The sequence below is a fragment of the Meriones unguiculatus genome, chromosome 17 (assembly GCF_030254825.1).
Source record: "Meriones unguiculatus strain TT.TT164.6M chromosome 17, Bangor_MerUng_6.1, whole genome shotgun sequence".
NCBI classification, from domain to species: Eukaryota; Metazoa; Chordata; class Mammalia; order Rodentia; family Muridae; genus Meriones; species Meriones unguiculatus.
Window position 1 is genome coordinate 14,226,243 of NC_083364.1, and position 21,127 is coordinate 14,247,369.

General features: G+C 45.2%; 1 protein-coding gene across 3 annotated transcripts in view; it reads left to right on the plus strand.

Annotated features, from left to right (window-relative positions):
* Srgap1 (SLIT-ROBO Rho GTPase activating protein 1) overlaps nt 1-21,127 on the plus strand; it is a 258,275-nt gene that overhangs the window by 36,137 nt on the left and 201,011 nt on the right. Inside the window, exon 1 of one of the 3 annotated variants that reach the window (XM_060371008.1) lies at nt 15,616-15,720. The exons of the other annotated variants lie outside the window; for them this stretch is intronic. The gene's annotated coding sequence lies outside the window, so the exon portion shown is untranslated. Of the gene's footprint in view, nt 1-15,615; nt 15,721-21,127 lie in introns of those variants that run through there. 3 annotated transcript variants of the gene reach the window in all.

Genomic DNA, 21,127 nt, shown 5'->3' on the forward strand with positions numbered 1-21,127 from the left:
TTGGGATTCTTTCCCACCTAAACTATTGCTAGGTGAATCCAGTCATTCACAGTGAAAACATTGTTCACTGTGTTTTCTCTGTCTCCCGTGTCAGACACTGCTTAGCTTATTAGAAAATGCATGCTATATAGTCAACTGAAAAAAACGCAATATAGTTTTGAGCTTAAATGGGGCATCTATTTCAAGCTGAAGTAAATGAATAAGGAAATTGGAGATCTGAGAATAGTCCTGTGTGCATTGTGATAAGAAACCCAGGCATGACCATATAGGGCTTAGAGCACAGACAGACAGACAGCAGGGTGACAGACAGCAGGGGACCGTTCTGGCTAAAGCAGTACAGAAACGCACTTTTCCATATTAACGCTCCTATAGGCAACAAGGGCCTCGGCGGAAAGAATAAGCTTCTGGGTCTGGTTTCTCATTTTTTGAGCTTTCTCAGTGCCAGTCATCAAGTTGAAAAGAGTGTCTACAACATATCTGACAACTAGAATCTGACAGATGAAAATGGCTAGCCATGAATGGCTGCCAATTCTCCTCATTCTACGGAGGAGAAACCTGATAATGAAGAGGCCGAGAGGCTTGCGTGAAAGGCAGTGTTCTGGCTAGTTCTACGTCAGCTTGATGCAAATGTAGCGGTCAGGAAGGAGGGAGCTAACCAGAGAGGAGGAAGTCTCGACTGAGAAAATGCCTCCATAAGATCAGGCTGTAGGCAAGCCCGTGGGGCATTTTCCTTAGTGATGGATGTGGAAGGTTCCAGCCCACTGTGGGTGGGGCCATCCCTGGAGTGGTGGTCCAGGGTTCTATAAGAAAACAGGCTGAGCAGGTCACGAGGAGTAATCATTAATAGCACCCCTCCATGGCCTCTGTATCAGCTCCTGGCTCCACGTTCCTGCCCTGCTTGCATTCCTGTCCTGACTCCCTTTGCTGCACTTTGTGGGATGCAGAAGGGCAAGCCAAATAATCTCTTTCCTTCCCAAGTTGGTTAGGTCATGATGTTCCATCGTAGTAACAGTACCACTAACTGGGACAGTTGCCAACTGTGTGGCTTTGGCCCGCACATCTATCTACAGCGTTTTGCTGTTAGTAGGTCTGAGTAACTCTGCATTTTACTAGCCATTCTTCCTTAGAGTCCTGTTGCTGCAGACACATCTGACATTACGGTGGGGTCTTCCACATGTTAGGAAACAGCCACTTGTTCACTGAAGTAAACATTTATTGAGTACTTGCTGTTTCCCTACATTCTCTCTTTTTAAAAAGACATTCTTGGATAGAGTGATTTTAAAAAGTCAGTGTTCAGACAAAGACTAGAGCCTTTCTTTGGCTGTTTGTGATTAGTTAGGAACTTATCCCACAGTGAAGGTCTCAAGCCTTCAGAGGAAATATATTTCATGGTGTTATGGAGAGTGTGGTGTAATGGGCTAGAGAATTTTGGTCCTAAGCCATTCAGTGTAGTAGCAGTTAGCTAAGTTGGGATGTCTGCCTCAGCTTTTTTTTTTTTTTTTTTTTTTTTTTTTGAGATAAGTTCTCTCAATCAACCTGAAACTTGCCATCTCAGCTAGGCTGGCTGTCCAGTAAGCCCCCTGTCTCTGCTCCCAGCACTGAGGTTACAGGAACACACTTCTCTACCAGGCTTTCACATGGGCTCTGGGGTCAAGAACCGCAGTGCTCATGCTTACTTCTCAGAGCCATTTCTGGAGCCCGGGCCAGCTTTGTTTTATCATCATACTTACACCTCATAGTGCTGTAACAGTTTAGGCTGCCCTTCATCACACAGTCATGATGTCACCTTTGTGAGCCTGTCTTTTCTCATCCATAAGTAAAGGAGGGGAAAATGGAGTGTATGATCCTGACTTGCTATAGGGGTCAAGTGATCTGTTAGCCTCATACACAGCCTCGTTCTGGAACACAGTAAATACTTAATCGTTCTCGTTAGTGATAATGAAATGAAATAATAATTCCATGATAGTTCACATAATACCCACACACAGTGACTGTTTATAGTACACAAAACACATCACAGAATATTCTAGTTGAATTATCATTGGAGAGTAGGAAGCCCACATGTAGATTTTGAGTACCCAAAGAGGGAAGGGATGGCACCAGAAGGCTTGAGTTCTTCTAGAGATGGGCTTTCTCACATGGCTACACTCCATAACTCAGGAGGACAGGTTTGTGATTGTTTGAGTTTCCTGTCCTGGACACAAAGCCTCAAAGGAAGCAGGCAGGTAATGCCACACACAAAGCAGACCATGGGTGTGAGACCGTGGCATGGGAAGACAGTGTGGACCCCGAGGGGTCTCAGTCTATTGCTGAGCCTCAGCTAGTTACAGCTGTAAGAGTGGAGTGTCTGTAAGCCCAGGTGTTTCCGTGAACTCTCCAAGTGCCCAGGGTTGGCTTAAGTTTTGCTTAGAACTCCACGTACGGCAAACGGAGTATGTGTTTAGACAAGAGCTGGCCTGCATGTAAGCCGCTGCGTTACGGTTTCTTGTTTAAGGCAGCGTGTCCCAGGGGCTTCCTAAAAGTGCAGATTCTATTGTTAATTTTTAATTACATTTTTTTGTTGTTTCTTTTTGTTTTGAGAGCCAGGGTTTCTCTGTGTAGCCTTGTTTGTCCTGGACTCACTGTGTAGACGAGGCTGGCCTTGAACTCACAGAGATTCACCTGCCTCTGCCTCCCTGAGTGCTGGGATTACAGGCATGCACCACCGCTCCCGGGTAATTTGGATTTACTTTAATGGAAGTGTCTACAGTCAAATGAACTTGGGAACCTTGGTTCTATGACAAAATTCATAAAGAAAGTACTTCTGTGTGGCTTTGATTCTCAAATTGTTATTTGATCACAGAATGCTGTGTCCAAAACCCTATTTTCATGGGAGCATACTTTGTGGGTGTATTCTGGACCAAAGACTGAGCTCTTGGCCCCACCTGGCTCATAATTAGGGTGTAGGAGTTAGAGAGGTGGCTCAGTGAGAGCACTGGCTGTTCTTTCATAGGGAACCTGGGATTGGTTCTCAGCACCCAAATGGCAGCTCATATATCATATATGATATATTAGCTACAGTATAAAATATATATTAGATATAACATTACATATGGTATGTTAGAGATGATGTTTTGGATATGATATATTTTCAAGGCATCCAGTACCCTCTTCTGAGCTTATATGCAGGTGAAACGTGCATACACATAAAAACCAAGTATTTTTTTAAGATTTATTTGTTTGTTTGTTTGTTTGTTTATTAATTATTCAGACAGTGTTCTGCCTGCATGTGTGCCTGCAGGTCAGAAGAGGGCACCAGATCTCATTATAGATGGTTGTAAGCCACCATGTCGTTGCTGGGAATTGAACTCAGGAACTTTGGTAGAACAGCCAATGCTCTTAACCTCTGAGCCATCTCTCCAGCCCCCAAAAACCAAGTATTTTAAAAAGAGGGATCTTAGTTAATATTGGCAAGGGAAGCATAATACCAAGTTAGGGATAATCCTTTTTAATGTACTTGACACATTTCAGTTGTCCATTTTGACAATGTCAGATGTTCCTCATTCATTCATTCATTCATTCATTCATTCATTCATTCATTTTTGAGACAGTTCCAGGCAAATCTGGGCAAGAGTGAGACCCTACCAATGTAAGCTAGGCTGTCCTTACACTCATGGGTGATCCTCCTGCCTCAGCCTCTTGAATGCTTGGTTTTAGAGGTCTTGTGTCGTGACCAGATTTTGACTTTGTTTCAAAATGAAAGCTCTTATTACCCTGAAGCTTCCTGCTAGAGCATATACGCTATTCAGTGTTGCTTTTTATAGTAATAGATACTGAGACATTTCCTTTTCCTTGGGAATTAGGCAACTGTGCACACCGGCCAACACCCTGCTGACAAGTGTAGGGTAATGACTGTAAGAGAAGCTTCGAAACTGCAGTGTCGGTTAGGCGGACACTGTTTGGACATTCCGATTTTGTTCTCGCTTTCTTGTACTTCTCCAGCGTCGTACAAGTTGGTTTCTTAGAACAAAGGGGAGTTTTTACTTTATCGATAAAATCTGTGCATGGCCTATGACAGCAAAACAAACCTTCTTGAAAGGAGTTCGGAGCCTTCTGTTTACACAGTAACGCATAATTGCTCTCAGGAACTCCTTTGGTAGCCAGCGCGCTCCGTCTGCCTTGCCTGCTATTCCATGTGTCTTAAAATAGCCTGCTTCCCCACAGCCCTGTTAAAACTGTGGTGCTTCCCCACTTCATACGGTCCTGCAGTAGATTTTACTTAGTTGCATTTTCAGGTGTCTATGTTCAGCAGCTTAACTTGAGGACATAGTTGACTAACAGATCTTCTGGGGGGTTTCAGTTTGGTTAGCAGATGGATTTTGAGAAGGAAAATTTGTTTTTCAAAAGGCACTTTAAGATATTAATAGAGAAATCAGAGAAAGAGATGGCACAGAAGATCCTCTCACTTGAAGCCGAATATGTCTCAGGCACTCAGGAAATGAGAGGCTGGAGTGTGTCAGGGCAGGGGCTCACACTCTTAGCCCCAGCTGCTTCAGAGCGATAAGAATGCAGAGCTCAATTTATGCCAATCTTGTGTCCAACCAAAGCTTACTCCACAGACCTGATGGGGGTGGGGTGGGACAGGAAGAACTTCCTGTGACATACGGCCAGTGCTGGTCTTTCCCAGGGCACAAATGCAAAGCCACCAGTGTGACGCATGCTTACCAGGGGGACTGCGACAGGATTTCCTGCACTGGGAAGGAAGCTGGTCTGAAACCTTTTACTTCATTCAGAAATACAGAGGCCAATCTTGGCTTCTTTACTATGGGATCTATGACAATATAGTCACTTAATACTGTTGGCCCAAGATACCTTATTTCTAAGTTGCTAGATCAGGCATTCTGTGCCCATTCATTTAAATTGTTTTTTTTTTTTTTTTTTTTTTGTTAGGGTTATATATTTTACGTTGTGTGTGAGTGTTTTAGCTGCATAAATGGATGTGGACCGCACGGGGGCGGGGCTTGGTGCCAGGGGAGGTTAGAAGAGGGTGTTGGATCACCTGGAACTGGAGTTAGGGATGGCATTGTGCTAGGGAATTGAATGCCAGTCCTCTCCAAGAGCAACAGGTGCTCTCTACCACCGAGCCATCTGTAGTGCCCTGTGCTCACTCTGAAATAGAAATATCATTACTTTAAATGAGGATGCTTTCTTTAGCATTTAAAGCTTTTCCTTCCAATGATTTAAAAGCGCAATTTTGACAGATGAATGGGCACTTTACTGGACACTTCCGTCTCTGTTGTAGGAGGAGAAATTTCTTCAAAATTCTGGGTTCTGAGCCATGCCACTGAGAATGTCGGGAGTTTCCCATCACATGAGCAGTGTTGTAAGGATTAACCAAGCTACGGTAGGAGATTATTTGACAGAGCTGTGAAATAAGACCAAAAGCCATAAGATACTGAATATATATCAATGTTATGTTAGTTGATCTCTTTGCTAGTGATACTATTTTGGGCTTTTCTTTTTAAAAATGTATTCAACCACTGTATTTTTTTTTTTAAACAGAAAGAAAACAGAAATAGGTTCAAATCCACTCACTTTTTGACAAAAGGAGTGCAGGGGAAGGAAGGCCTGCTTTATTTCTTTGCTTTACAGTCAGCCAGCATAGTGGTTATTAGAAGGCATTTGCAGTGTTTCCTTTCCTTCCTCCGTCGCCGTAAAAACAAACAAACAAACAAAAAAGAAAAAAGACTGATGACGTTTAGCCGCTGCCACTCCCTGGTGACATCAGACACTGCCTGTGACCTCTTCCTGGCATATGTGCATGGCTTTTATTACTGTCTATACTCTGTGCACTTATGACAGTCCCAGTAAGAAGCTGTGATGTGACCTCTTACATAACACATTTAAAATATCTGTTGTGGTGCGTCAGACTTTGGAAAACTCATTGATAAATGTGATCCACTGAACTCAGCGCAGGGATGGTGTTAGTGCCAAAAGACTTCTGAATTCTCGGCACAGTTCAGTCCCGGCTCCCAGCGGAAACCAGGAGATGGGTGGCGGAAGAACAGGCAATAAATGGCAAAAAAAAAACAAAAAAAAACCGGCTCGGATGCTTTGTACTTTCAGAGTAGCACCTCGTCTCTTCACTTTTTTAAAAATTAAAAATAAATTACAAAGAAGTTATTGTTTGCAAGTTTGCAGTCCTCCCTGTAAAGCTGTCACGCATAGTAAAAACAGAGGCTCTCGGCGGAGGACTTAGTGGTAGAGGTGAACCCCCGGCACCATTTACTCCTGGCTATAGATGTGGCATCGTCCATCCCCCACCCCAGCCACACCTGTGAACCTTTTCCTAAAATTGGAAGGCAGCCCTGGTCTGCTTGTTTGGACTGTGGCTATGGGACTGTCCTGTCATCTATTTGCCAGACAACTTAAAAATGCTGTTTATTCGTTACTGTCCTGGGTGCTGAGAACTCCCAAGTTGAATACTGTCAAGGTCTTCACCATGAAGAAATGCCACAGTTGCACCTCAGAAGCACAGCTCCTTATATGGCCTGTCCCCCCTCCTCCATACCGAGAGATGAGGAGCCCCAGAACACATCTCTCCAGCAGCGGGAAGCTGTTAGAAGGCTAAAGAGCCACTGTGCAAGCTTAACCCTCACAGCTCCTCAAACTCTAACCCCCTCACTGCGGTCACAGAGTGCACTCCTGTCCTGTCTTTTCTATAACTGCTTTCCCTCCCGTGGGGCTGGCCCTTGTGCTTGAAGGCTGAGCAAGCTCTTGCTTTGTCTGCATAGCATTGTTTCTTCAGCTCACACTTGACTCCCCAACCCTGCACTGTGCATGATGGCATCAGTAGGTTCAGGACTCACTCGGTTAAGCTCTGTACAGCTGGAAGCCCAGCGGGCCAGGGAAGGACGCTGGACTCTGGTGTTGAGTAAGCAGCAAGAAAGAGCCTGAGATATAAAACTTATAAATTATCATAAAGGAATATAGCCCCATGAGGAGTGATCAAGCTTAGATGCATTAGACGTTCTGACCTCTAACTTACCAAAGTTTCTTTGAACACTGTCATGCAAGAAGTCACTTAAAGATGTCTTCTATATATAAAAAAAGTTGAAACATGGATACTGTAGCAGTAGCTCAGTGGTTAAAAGTACATACTGTTTTTGCAGAGGGCCTGAGTTCAGTTCCCAGCACCGTGGCTCACAACTGACTAAAACTCCAGCTCCGAGGGATCTCATGGCTCTGGCCTCCTTTGGTACCTGCCCCCAAGTTTACATACTGCCGCATGGAAACACACACATGATTAAAAATAAATCTTAAAAAATATTAAATTATGGATTGGTAGCTCACTAGAAGTAGCTTGCAAACATACCTTGGTTGGCGGTTACAGTTTTTGAAAAGTCAAGAACTGACACCTAAAGAAGCAAAACAAGGAGGAGGACCCTAGGGAAGTTGCTCAGTCGTCATTCAGAAAGGCAAATGGGATGGACATGGGAAGAGGGAGAAAACAGGGAACAGGACAGGAACCTACCACAGAGGGCCTCTGAAAGACTCTACCCAGCAGGGTATCAAAGCAGATGCTGAGACTCATAGCCAAACTTTGGGCAGAGTGCAGGGAATCTTATGAAAGAAGGGGGAAATAGAAAGACCTGGAGAGGACAGGAACTCCACAGGGAGACCAACAGAACCAAAATATCTGGGCACAGGGGTTCCTGCAGAGACCGATAACTCCAACCAAGGACCATGCATGGAGAGGACCTTGACCCCCCACCCTCCCCGCTCAGATGTAGCCCATGGCAGCTCAGTGTCCAAGTGGGTTCGCTAGTAAGGGAAGCAGGGGCTGTCTCTGACATGAATCCAGTGTCAGGCTGTCTGATCATCTCCCCCTGGGGGATGCAGCCTTACCAGACCACAGAGGAAGACAATGCAGCCAGTCCTGATGAGACCTAATAGGCTAGGGTCAGATGGAAGGGGAGGAGGACCTCCCCTATCAGTAAACTGGGGTGGGAACATGGGAGGAGAAGAGAGAGGGAGGGTGGGGTTGGGAAGGAATGAGGGAAGGGACTACAGCTGGGCTGTGAATAAATTGTAACAAACAAATAAATGAGTAAATAAATTAAAAATAAGAAAAGTCAAGAACTATCCCCAAAATAACAGAAGTAGGGTTTGTCTGAAACAACCATCCCCAGCCCACACTGAGCCTTAGGGGATAGGAAATACATGAGCTCATTTTTAAAGAGCCTTGGAAGAGACAGATAACACCAGCAACATACGGAATGTTTACTGTGTTCCGGGCCCTGTTCCAAGATCACTCTTAACCCTTGAAGAACCCGGTCTGGGATCCCTACTCTAGAGATGAGGAAGCGGAAGCACAAGGAGGTGACTCAACCTGTTTCAGGCTGTACAGCATGCAGTTCCGGAAAGATTTGCCTCAGGGAAGTGGGCTGGACACTGATACCCACACTCACTGCTCTGCTGTTTCTCCTCAGAAGGACGAGAGGCACTTGTCCAAAGAGATCCTTAACATAACAAACTGGAGTTGGCCTTAAAGAGGGTAAAACAGAGCCGTGGCTTCAGTTTGCATTCAACTTAAAATGAGCCCACAGCTGCATGAAGAAGCTATGACAGATCCAGTTGCTGGAAGTCAGTTTGCCTGTTTATGAAGACCGAGAGCTGCTTGCTATCTGTCACATTTGTTCATTTCCTAGGGATGTGGCAGCCCTGTTCCTCTAAGCCACACCGGTTTCTCTTTTCCCTGCATTATGTCTGGACTTCTCATTCTGTCACTTTTGTGTCTGTGCTTTGTTAGACTTGATCCCCCAGTCAGATTTTAAACATGTTAAAGATAGCAGGGCCGTTCATTTCTCAGGGCTGTGTAGCATGGCATTTAGGACAATCATCTTTATGTTACTTATTATCTGAAACAAGGTCTCACATAGCTCAGGATGACCTTGAACTCTCTATCTCCAGACACCGCCTTTTGTACCATATTAAGGTAAAATCATGAATAAATGGATATGGGAAAATCTGAGAATGCAAAAAAGTAGAAATATGATGAATCCCTGTGCACTTAAACCCAGGTTTAACAATACATTTCAAAATCATGAAATAGACGTGATAGGTATGTAGGTGCATGTGTGTTTGTGTACTTGTGCATGTGGCTGACTGTGTGTGAGCACATACATGTGCACATGTGTATGCTTGTGAGTGCACGCGTGCACACACATATTAGTAATGACAGTGGAAGAGCCCATGCTGGAATCCCTTGGTTAACCACACGGAATGTTTTTACCACATCAGATGCCCCTCGAGCCCTTTCCTGCTCCTCCCTCCAGAAATGACTCCTGCTCTGAATTTCGTGTTAATCCCCGCGTCACGGATGGTGCACCAAGGCCCACGTGCCTTTTCCTGTAGTGCTACAGCTCCCCAGTCATCGTTGCAGCTGGAATGATATCTTTTCCTGTGCCACACTTCCCAAGTTCCCTTGGCAGCTGTCCATGATCTTGTAAGTCAAGTTTGACCACTGTGGCGGGAACAGAAATGTATCCGTGTGGTCCTAATAGATGTGACCCCTCTGTGTCCTTGGGTTGGTTGGGCCCTTCCCTCTGTCAGTCTCTTCACTCCCTCTCTTCTTCTTACTGGCTGGGATGTGGACGTGATGGCAGGCACCGGGGCGTTGTCTCCGAGACCGTGAGACCTAGATGACAAGGCTCAAAACCCCTGAGTGGATTTGTTCTCCCAGCTCAAGAAGGTGAACTGCATGGGATGCCCTTGACTGTGCTTCTCATCTGCCTGAGTGACTTTCACTCAAATTATGCAATTTGGGGAAGAAGGCGTAATGGTACAGCGTGACGCATTTCCTGTTCCACTGCTTTCTGCTACCCCACCCCCAACTACAGCAGTGGTTCTCAGCCAGTGGGTTGCAAACCCTTCGTGGGTCTAACCGCCCTTTCACAGGGGTCACATGTCAGACAGCTTGCATATCAAATGTTTGCATTACTATTCAAAAGATAGCAAAATTACAGTTATAAAATAGCAATGGAAATAACTTTATGGTTGGGGGGGGTCACCACAACATGAGGAGCTGTATGAAAGGATCGCAGCATTGGGAAGGTTGAGAGCCACCGCTGAAGCAAACTGTACTGTCAGTTCCCTTAAAGTCTTTCTAAGGAAATTTCTGTAACAATGCATATTTTAATACAATTAGATTATAGACATTATGGACCAGCTATAGTGCCTAGGTAGAAATAGATGTAGATCGTGCTTTAGGTCATGCTTCTGGGTTTTAATGACTATTCTGGTATTGTTAGTACCCTGCCGTAGGGCTGCCCGAAAGACTTCTGAGGTACATTATATGCAGTTACAAAATAACTCATCATGCCCATTTGTCAATGTCGGCTTTGTTCACAGAAGGGAATAGTGGCTGCATGTGTGCAGGATATCTGATGACTAAGATCTCAGTCTCTCTCTGGATCAACCCCCTCCCCAACCTCAAGATAAGGGGTTGTGTAGCCCAGGTGGCCACAGCTTTGCTGTGTAGCTGGGGATGGCCTTAACTCTTGACCCCCCAGCCTCTACCTTCCCGGGCTGGGATTTCCCTCCGTGCCTCAGCAAGTGCTGGGGCTTGAATCCAGGCCCTCGTGTCTTATGTACAAGCAGTCTACTGAGTCTCATTCCCAGACTTAAGCTGTCACCATCTTAGAGGGTTTTTTTTTTTTTACCTGATGAGCCCTGGGCAGAGACTATGCCAGTGCAGAGGTTATGTGGTCTGCCTCTGTAACTGGCAATGAAGGGCTGGCATCTGTGGAAAAATCCTGGGTGTACACCAGAGTTCATGCACTTGAGAGCAGGGAAGGAGAGATGCAGGGAAGGAGGCTTGACCCCCAGCCTCCATGGACACAGCTCTACACGAGCAGCAGGTTTACAAAGGTGCAGAACAGTGGAGTCGGAAACAGGGACAGCATGGTTGCAGGGAGTGATCCTGTGAGCAGACGAGAGGGTTTGCAGCAGGCAGGAGAGCAACACGGGAAGACCTTAAGCCTCAGTAGCTTGGCCACTATCTGAGGGTTGGGCCTTCTGGTATACCTCCATAAGCGCCGCCCCCACCCTCCAGTGCTATGGAGGAGCTACAGCACAGCGAATTGCTTGCGATAATTAGTGTTTGTGGAGATAAGCCTAAGCCATCTGGGCAGTGAGCTGTCTTTGAAAAGATTAGACTCAACCAGACCTGGGAAAGAATGATAGCTGGCAACCTTGAGCGTACAGAGGTAGCAGTGAGGAAACACTGACAGTTCCAACTCTGTCAAAAGCCAATAACCTCTACACTCAGGAAAAAAGAAATAAAACTCTGAAATCCACAAAGCCGGGCATTTCCATGTGGAAACACGCCTGTGGTCTCTGACAATTGGCTTCATTCTCTTGCCTTTTCTTCCCTGTCCTATCCATGTTGTATAGTAAATTAATGCTTGCTTCATTCTTTCTTTATGGCATTCATGTATATAGATACAACATTTTGTTAATCTACCGGTTGATGGACATTTCTGTACAGATGTCTCTATAGAGCTGTTTTTCAGTTCTCCCAAACGTATGCGCTGAAGTGGAGTTTGTGAGTTAGATGGTAATCCTGCACAGGGTTTTCAGGATTGCCACACAGTTTGTCCACACAGAATCTCGTGTTCTCAGTAGCAGTATGTGTGCTCTGAGTTCTCTGCATTCTCACCAGCACTTATTACAATTTGACTTTTTGTTTAGCCTTCCCCATGAGCGTGAAGTGGCCCTTCATTATGTTAGTCTGGCGTTTTCCTGATGGTCAACTCTGTTAGACATCTTTTCATAATTTTGTGTGCTTGTTGGTCATCTGCGTATGTTTTATGGAAAAATTTCTTTCCAGTTATTACCAATACTTTTGCTCACTTTAAGCCAATATATCTGTACTTATTTTTGAGTTTTAAGAGTTCTTTAGAAATTCAGCATACAGATTCCTTGCTAGATATTTTCTCCCCTTCTGTGGGCTATATTTTTCACTTTCTTAATGATGCCCTGGTTTGAATTCTGATGACGTCTGTACTGACTGGCTTTAAAAAAATCTCTCTCTGTCATCTATCTATCTATCTATCTATCTATCTACCTACCTACGTAGCTACCTATCTGAGGGGAGGCCCCCAGTTGGTACCAGTCCAGCTGGACTAAGCACATTTTCTCCCACTGGGGAGGTACAAGGCAGCCCAGCTAGGAGAAAGTGACCCAGCAGGAGGTGACAGATTCAGAGACAGCCCCTACTCCCATTGTTAGGGTGTCCACATGATGACCAAGCTGGACATTTGCTACATATGTGTATGTGGTCTATGTTCAGTTCATGCAGGCTCTTTGGTTTGACGGTTCGCTCTCTGTAAGCTCCCATGTACCTAGATTAGATTGCTCTGTAGGTCTTCTTGTGGTGTCCTTGACCCCTCCCGCTCTCCCTGTCCTTCTACCCACTCTTCCACAGGACCCCCAGGACTCGGTCCATTGCTTGGCTTTGGGTCTGTGCATCTTGCAGTGGCTAGTTTTATGTCAGCTTGACAAAAGCTTGGGTCATAGGTGAGGAAGCACCCTCAGCTGAGAAAATGCCTCCTCAAGATCCAGCTGTAGGCAGGCCTATAGGACATTTTCTTACTTAGTAATGGACGAGGGAGGCTCTGTCCACTGGTGCTATCTCTGAGCAGGTGGTCACGGGTTGCACAAAAAACAAGCTGAGGAAGCCATGGAGAGCAGCCACTAAGCAGGGTTCCTCTATGGCCTCTGCTTCAGGTCCTGCTGCAAGGTTTCTGCCTTGAGCTACTGCCTTGAGTTCCCTTCATTGTGGCCTGTAAGCTTTAAGATGAAATAAATCCTTTCTTCCTCAGGTTCCTTTTGGTAGTGGTGTTTATACCAGCAATAGGAAGCAAACAGGGATAGATATCCTTTCCATTCGTTTAGACTCATCTGCTAGTTTTCAGCAAAGGCCTTTAGTGCTATGTTCTGAGGGCATGTCTGCAGACGCCTCCCCTGGGTATTCTGGTCTCCCTGCTTCATAATGTTATACAATGGATTGTTCTCCTAATTTCGCTTTTAAGATTGCTCATCATGAGCAGACAGGAATCAAATTTATTCTCATAGTCCGATCTCACATTCTGTCACACCACTAGCATGTATTTCATTCCTCCTTTTGGACTGCCCACCTTTACAATAAGAAGCTTAATGGAACCCCAAAGCATTTATGTATTTGTGAATTCATGACGTCAGCAAAAAAAATAATAATTGAAGCACTTTGAAATGTATAAAACCCCCTCACACTTCAGGCCTTAGGTCTAGGACCTTACGGTGTTTCAAGGTCCAGACGTTGGCCCCACCTCTGTATCCTGGGTTAGCTCCTCCCTCACTTGCTGTGTCCCTTGTCATCTGTCCTGTCATCTTTTCACTTTCTGAAGCTTTTGGGACTGTATTTAACGGCACCTCTTGGTCACATTTGATTTCTTCTCCCTTTCGCTGTACCTTTCTAACTTTTCTATTACCTCAGGCAAATGCACTATTCTTCCATGTCCCCCTACGGTCCTTTGTGCCCGGCTTCCCTGCACTGACTGTATTATATACTCAAATGGCCATCTTTGCCGTCGTGGGCCTGGTTTTCAAAGGCATTTCGTCAAAACATCAGGACTCAGAACTAACCACTGGAGTTAGTTTTTGTAGGGAAGAGCTTGTGTGCTCTTTCTCCGTTCTTCATTCTGGGGAGTCAGGCGGGAAGCCACTTAATCGACAGGTGCTGCGTGGAGGCACGCTTGAATGTTTAACTGTCTTGTGTGAGGTGAAGCCCCAGATCCAGCCTGACTACTGGAGGGCCATAATTTTGGCAAGATTGTTTCTGCTCATCCCGTGCTTCTTCATTACCATTACTAGCCGGGACGTGTTCTCCCGTCTCGCTGGCAGCCCAGTTGTTTTGACTGACGATGGCGTGCCTCCTGACTGCCGTCCAGCTCCCAGCTCCGCGAGGAAGTGAGTGTGTGCGGCAGCACCGAGGGCATGCCTTCCACCTCTCTCTACCCCATCTGCCCTTCGCCTGTCTCCGGAACAGGCAACACGGAGCTGCGAAACACTGAGGGCCTCGTAGTAGGGCGTGGTTAGTCGCATCCCTGAGACACAGTAGCAAAGCAAAAGGAAGCCGCTGAGGAGCACAGTGGAAGCAAAAAAAGATGGTGGAGAGGTTTGGTGGCGATGTTTGTGAGGGCCACACTCACGTTTCCTCTTGTGTTTTCCAGTCACTGCAGGTGACAGTGAAATGACTGTAACTTCTGTGTTTAAGGGCCAATGCCATCTGGAGGAACTCCTCCCCGTCTGGCCATTTGTCCCAGCAGCCACGGAGTGGTGATCTGGAAGTGCCTGAAGTGCAGAGTGACAGGAATAGGTCTCAGAAAGCACACTTGCCCACACACCTGAAGTGGAAAAAGAAACATCTTAATTATCTCAAGCTTTGTCCATAAATCATGTTTTTTGCACTGGTACTCTGTATGTGCCCAGCGTACCCCACATGTGCCCAGCATGTGCCCGCTTGCGCCCCACCCATGCCCTGCATGTGCCCCACGCGTGCCAGGGTGTGGCTTTGTCTAGCCTTCCATACCCTACGCTGATCTCCACCCAGAGGCTTCACTCTGCGGCTGCTGCCAGCTCTACAGCTGCTGTGTTAAGATCAACTCTAACATTCCTCAGCCCAAATCGCCGTGTCCCGCTCTGAGCCCCCAGCTCTCCCTCTGCAGCCCCAGGACTCACACTGCCTGTGAACTCCCGGCAACCATCTGACACTTTAAAATATTCAAGCATCTCCCTGATCATATTTCTAAGAGGCCCTAAATGTTTTAGAAGCCTGTCTAAACAGTCCTGCCTAATTCTGGTTTCCTCTCACAAGGAAGTGTCTATCAATAACCCTTAACTACTGGCTTCTAATTTTAGGGATAGCCAAGGTAGGATCAGGAGAGGAAATACACTCTTCCCTATTGATTTTTCCACTGTCATTTTGCTCTGGAGGCCTATAATTAGCTCTATTTTCTCCACCTGTAACGTCTGTTGACAAGATAGTGGGTGATGTGCCCCGGGCTGGGAATTAGGGGGTTCAGCAGGCCCTGCTTTTGGATACTTGGATGAATGAAACTGTAGTGGAGGGAGAGGTGAGCCCTGCGGTGTCATTATCTGCAGGGGCCGTCTTCCTCGGCGGATGCCCGAAATAGCAGTTACTGCTGAATCCTGTGCGCTGTGCTCTTCGCCGTCCACAGCCACCGGTGGCGGCGGTGCCCTTTATAACCTGGGGTAGTCAACGGCGGTAAACAAACATCCTAATTGTAGCCCTGGACTGTAATGAAAGCTGTGTGAGCGTGCGCACGCACACACTCTGAGAGTGTATTACCGTGCTCCGCAGCTGCCCCTCGCAGCCATCATTAAGTAAACGGAGGGCTTCCAGGACAGACAGGGCCTCTCCCCAGAAGGATTAAATTCACTTGGGAGAGGCTCTCCAGCTGTTGCTTGTAACACTATCTTAAGTACCCTGTGGAAGAAGTAACCCTTTTTTTAGTTCTCTATGAAAGCTCATAGATTGGGGGTGTGGGCGGGGCTGGGGTGCTAATTCTCCTTGATCTGCTGTTTTTCTTCCCTCATGATGCAACCGCGTGGAAATCCCTACCTCTGCGCTGTCTCCCTGGAGGGCTGTCCTTTGCCCTTGAGTGTATTTTTCTGGTAAGTTTTTCCCTGATGTCCTGAAAGATTCTTCCTCTGTGACAATAACCTACTTACTTGAATTTTAGCACCTGCCCTACTTGTCTGTGGACTGCAGAGCGTGTTACTTTGTTTCGCTGTTGCTAGGAGAAACACGATAACCAAAGGAACGTCGGGAGCGTAGGGCTTCTGTTAGCTTAAGCGTTAACGGGCTACCACCTGGCCACGGCCGGAAGTTGAAGCAGAGGAGGAGCCCTGCCAGCTTGTTTGCTCTCTCCTGCACTCCGCTGGCTTCCCAGGCCTACACGCCTAGGGATGGTTCCACCACAGTGGCAGCCATCTGCGATGGAGTCATCCGTTACCAGTCAGGATGATTTCCTGCACACACACACACAAGCCAATCTGAAGGAGACAGTTCCTCAGTTGAGGCTCCTCCTTCCCAAATAAACCTAGTTTGTGTCAGATTTACAATAAAAAACACCCAACACTCTTCCTTTATGAAATAGGTACGAATTTTAAAGGTAAGCAGCCAGAAATTTCACAGCGATTTGGCAGGCTATGGGGACTGAATCTTATGCCTTAGTCCTTTGTTTTTTGTTTGTTTGTTTTTACAAAGGTGCAGAAAGAATACACTTTTTCTTTAAACTGTATTTTGAGAAATACTGTTTGCTCTCCCTCCTTACATCTTCGGTTCTAGACTTGTAGGCGCCATGACAGTAGAGTATGTTCAAGAAGTATTTCTTAGCTAACATAACTTTGGTGTGCAGAAAAATGACACTGTTGCTCTTATCAAGCTGTTGCCATCACTTGTCTCTGTGTAAAGACTTAAGCTATACTGTTTTGTTTCTCAGCGACTGCTTCCTCCTCGTGCTGTTCATGGTTTTGTATTTTCTATTAAATCCTTTAGGGCTGTTGAAACCAGCTCTTGAGGACTTTTGGTCCCACAGGTCAATGCTAGTGTCTGGGTACACTACAAGCCTGTGCTTGAACATATAGATGAATTCTGCTTATCCATCCGTTCTTATGTATTTTAGTGACCCCCACTTAATTAACTCACAGTCGAATAAAATGTTTAGAACAGACGCAGAGGAGTAAGCTCCTGTGGCTAATGACAGAACCTAATTGATGTTATTGCTTCTCGTATCATGAGTTCTTAGCCCCAGCTTAGGTAACATGGGGTTCACATTCATTTACTTCTTACCTGTACTGCCAGCAGGCCCCCAGATCATGCTACTGCTTCTGCAGGCACACTTTCCTCACAAGTTTCAATTTTGGCAATTATTTCCAAGCTACTCCTTGGCCCCCAAAATAGAATCACTAAAGAAAAACTCTAAGCCAGGCATGGTGGCACACACCTGTAATCCCAACACTTAGGGAGGCAGAGGCAGGAGGATCTCTGTGAGTTTGAGGCCACCCTTGTCTACAAAGTGAGTCCAGGACAGCCAAGGCTACCAACTCCCCCCTCCAAACAAAACAAAACAAAACAAAACAAAAAAAACATCAAAGAAAAAACTTTATAGGTTTCTAACTGTCCTATGATTTTATTTTATGTATATATACTTTTTTCTTTGTGTTAGACTATTATTATCCCCCAGATCTACATAATCAGGAAGAGATCGATTTTCTAATATATTTGAATTCTACATTTTTTTTTTTAACCATGGTCAGGAGGTGCTAGGACTTTCAGAATGTTGAATTTCAACTTTTACTGATTATTGGACAGTTAGTATTATAATTTTAGTCTACTCAACAAGTTTTTCTGTTTTAAGGAGCCTGACCATGTAATAAGCCAGATATTAAGGTGTGACTATCAAATATAGAATGAATGAAAAGACTACATATCAGCTTTAGTAAAGGTGGAATTATGAAATTTTCATGCATTTAAAAGTTCATCTGAAAATACATGACCTACATGGAATGAATCAGCCAGGTTTCATGTCTTCATTTCATGTTTAGTTTCTTTTAGGGCACATTGGATCTTTGAAGGGGAAAAGTAGTCAGGACCAATTCTGTATGAATAATTTGCTTTCAGAGAACCAGGCGATGTAAATATATAAATGGTATTCCAAATGGACTGGACTGCCCAATGTTATAGTCCAAATAAAAGAACTTCCAGATGAGCTACGGCAGTATTGTGCCTATAGGTAAAATAAGGTGATAAAAATTAGAAGTGACCTTCGTTCATAGAGAAATCAACTGTGTGAGGCGAAGACAGCTAACAGAGGAGACAAGAGCATGAAAGCACTGATCCACATTTTGAAGATTTTTAGCTGGAGAGACCGAGTGATCATAGCAACCATCACCAAGGAGACCCGTGCAAATGTGAACGGCACCGAGGTCACAGAGATGCCCAGAGAAATTCCGTATTGATTAACAACTTGGAGACGTACCGTTCTCTAGTCACCGCCAAAGCCTCCAGCCTTTTAAGCATCATTTATTAGACAGATGAAGGAAAATCAAGTGGGACTTACCCCAAAGAGAAAAATTAATTCTCAGAGCAGACGCTCCATTCAAAGCACTGTGAGCAGCCTTCCGTAAGAATGTCCAGTGCTATTCCGAAGCTAAGGTTCGAGGGAGGTTGGGAAGCCCCTGGACCGAAGGCCAGCCTTGGTGTAGTGGTGGAGGCAGCAGTTGTTTTATTGAGAATGTTGCAAACTCGGACTTTAGAACTGGAAGCAAGCTTGCAGAAAGGGCTCTCTTGTAATTCCTTCATTAGAACGCAAACAGAGTTCCACCAGAGCACCAGTAGTGGAATTTCTATGTTTATGCTGCTGCTTCTTCAAGGTCGTCTTCAGATAGATGGTGAGGGCTCTCACAGTGTCCATGAGGAACAGATTTCCTTAGTTTATTTGGTCCATGAATTCTTACTGTCTGTCTATGGCAGCACAACCAGCTTTGTACCAGAGACAGGAAAAAGAAATGTTACCCATGACACAAAAGGAATAAAATGTGATTAAAAAAAAAAGAAGAAGAATAATCTAGGGCTGGCAAGATGACAAAGCCAGCAGAGGCTGGAGACCCAACTTTGAGCCTCAGAACCCATAGGAAGGAGGAACAAAGAAAGAGCTTCATGAGGTGTCCTTCTCTTGACCTCCAAACAAGTACCTCCTCCACAAAATATTAATTAAAGAGATTAATCCAGTAATCAAATGATATAAGAAATGTGCCAACTGTTAGCATTGAGAGGCTCTAAAGGAGGTGACGTGGAGGAGCCTGGAGAATGAAATTCCAAGAGAATTGTGCCTGTTGGGAAAGCTGAGAAGGGGAGAAAGCACGCTGGCTGGTGGGAGAAGTGTCTGGGAATCAGGTGTAGGGCACAGGCCTTGAGTAGCCGGGGCCTGGGATACCCACGATGACCTCTTCCGTGTCCCACCCCTTCTCACTTATTTCTGATTAGTTAATTCTGGAGACTAGCTACTGAGATCGGAGAAGTTGGTGCCCTCTTTCTCAGAGTCCTGAGGCCAGACCACTAGGAGTGGTTGCCTCTCTTAGGTGGGACTGTTTGGATGTTGGAGGTGATCTGCTGCCTTCTGCTCTGACCTTCCCTTCTCTGCTAGGTTTGGTCCCATCCGGAAGTCACACACTCATTTTCAGGGCCCTCACTTACAGAGCATAGTTATGTTGCAAGCTTTATGCCTACCCCACAGACTAGTTAAATCAACAAATATACGGCTCTCCATCTACCTTTCTGTGTGTATGTGAACCCACACACATGTGAACAAGGACTGCCAGATACACATCACTGTATGGCTAATGTTATTGTTTATATGTCATTATCATTCCAAAGTCATTGTAATCTTTATAGAGTGTTTTTTTTGGGACTGAGCCACTGAGAAGTAAAGCAGATCTTTCAGAAGTATCTAGAATTCTCCATGAGAGTGTCTCTGGCTTGGGGCCTGGGTTGAGAATACATAGGTCACTTCACAGGGAGATGAATTTCTTTTTTTTAAATTTTTATTAAGTATAGTTTATTCATTTTGTATCCCCCCCCCGTGGCTCCCTCCTTCATGCCCTCCCAATCCTGCCCTCCTTCCCCCTTCTCCACCCATGTCCCTCCCCAAGTCCACTGACAGGGAAGGTCCTCCTCTCCTTCCTTCTGATCCTAGTCTATCAGGGGGAGATGAATTTCTAATGTGAGCTTGCTGGCAGCAGCATGAAGCAGTGTTGTGCAAAATTTAGTCTTTGTAAGGGGCAGGTGCTTCCCTAGTGATTTTTGTTTTTTTTTTTTAATAAAGCCTTGGCTCTCCTACTAATTAAATTAAGATGTCATTCATGGAGGACGGCGCTTTTCGGTTTGGGTTTTTCATTGGTGTGTGTGGCTGGCTGCACAGCTACTCTGAAAGCATGCTGTTTCTTATTTCTTCTTCTTCTAATCCAGTCTCGATTCTAAAACCTGCTTAGACCTAAAGTCGATGGTGAGCTGCTTTCCAGGATTCCTTCACATAGGACCTCTCTCGGCACCATGAAATCAGTGAGACTGATGTCCGAATTTGTTGTAGTCAGGTGCTGCTCTTCTCTTCCCATCTCCCTTCTCCCTGGAGCTCACCAACTACGGAAGATACAAGGTGACACTGTGCCATCCGCCCTGGAGATCTGTGGTGACAAGATTTCCCTGGCACCTCTGACCAGACTACAGAACTAACTATAGCATTCCAAATTGCTCTGTGTTTTAAAGTTGGGTGTGGAGGAAATGGATCATAGGAAAACTGCCAGAAGAATTCAAATAGCTCAAAGGCATGGAGTACAGTTTTTTTTTTTTATTGGGGGAGGGGAGGTTATGTTGTTATTGTATACTAATAATGATACATTTTTTTTTCTTTAATCACCACAACCATTCCATTCCCTAGTTTTATAGGTGAGAAAACAGCCAATCAAGTACCTCACTTAAGAAGATTGACTAGAGATTGATTTGAATGTCAAGGTTTGTGACCTGAGAATCACATGTAATACACAGGGTGTGTCCGTTGTCTTGTTTGGGCTGGCTGTACCATGCATTTGTCTGTTTATCCCTTAGTATCGATTGTATATGCCACATACTCTTGCATACTATGGAGCACAAGAATGTCAAACATACCACAGCCGGGAGTTTATCCTACCAGAGGAGGCAAAACAGACAAGAAAATGAACCAGCAAGCATGAGGAAGAGAAGCAAGAAGGGGGGGAGTGAAGATATAAATTTTTTTTTTCCGTCCATACTTCCCAGATTGATAGACACTATAATGGGAAGTAAGTTCCTGGAAAAAATGCTATTTTACATATTCAAGGGAAAATAGCTTAAAGCTCACCTGTGATTGTCTTTCTCCTTATGTTGGTTCAGCAATTGCTCTTTGGGATTTCATATTGAGTTAATGTAGAATGCTAATGTTCTTAAGCTATAAAGCATAATAATACAATATCTCTATGTCCACCACCTAACCTAAGAAGGCGG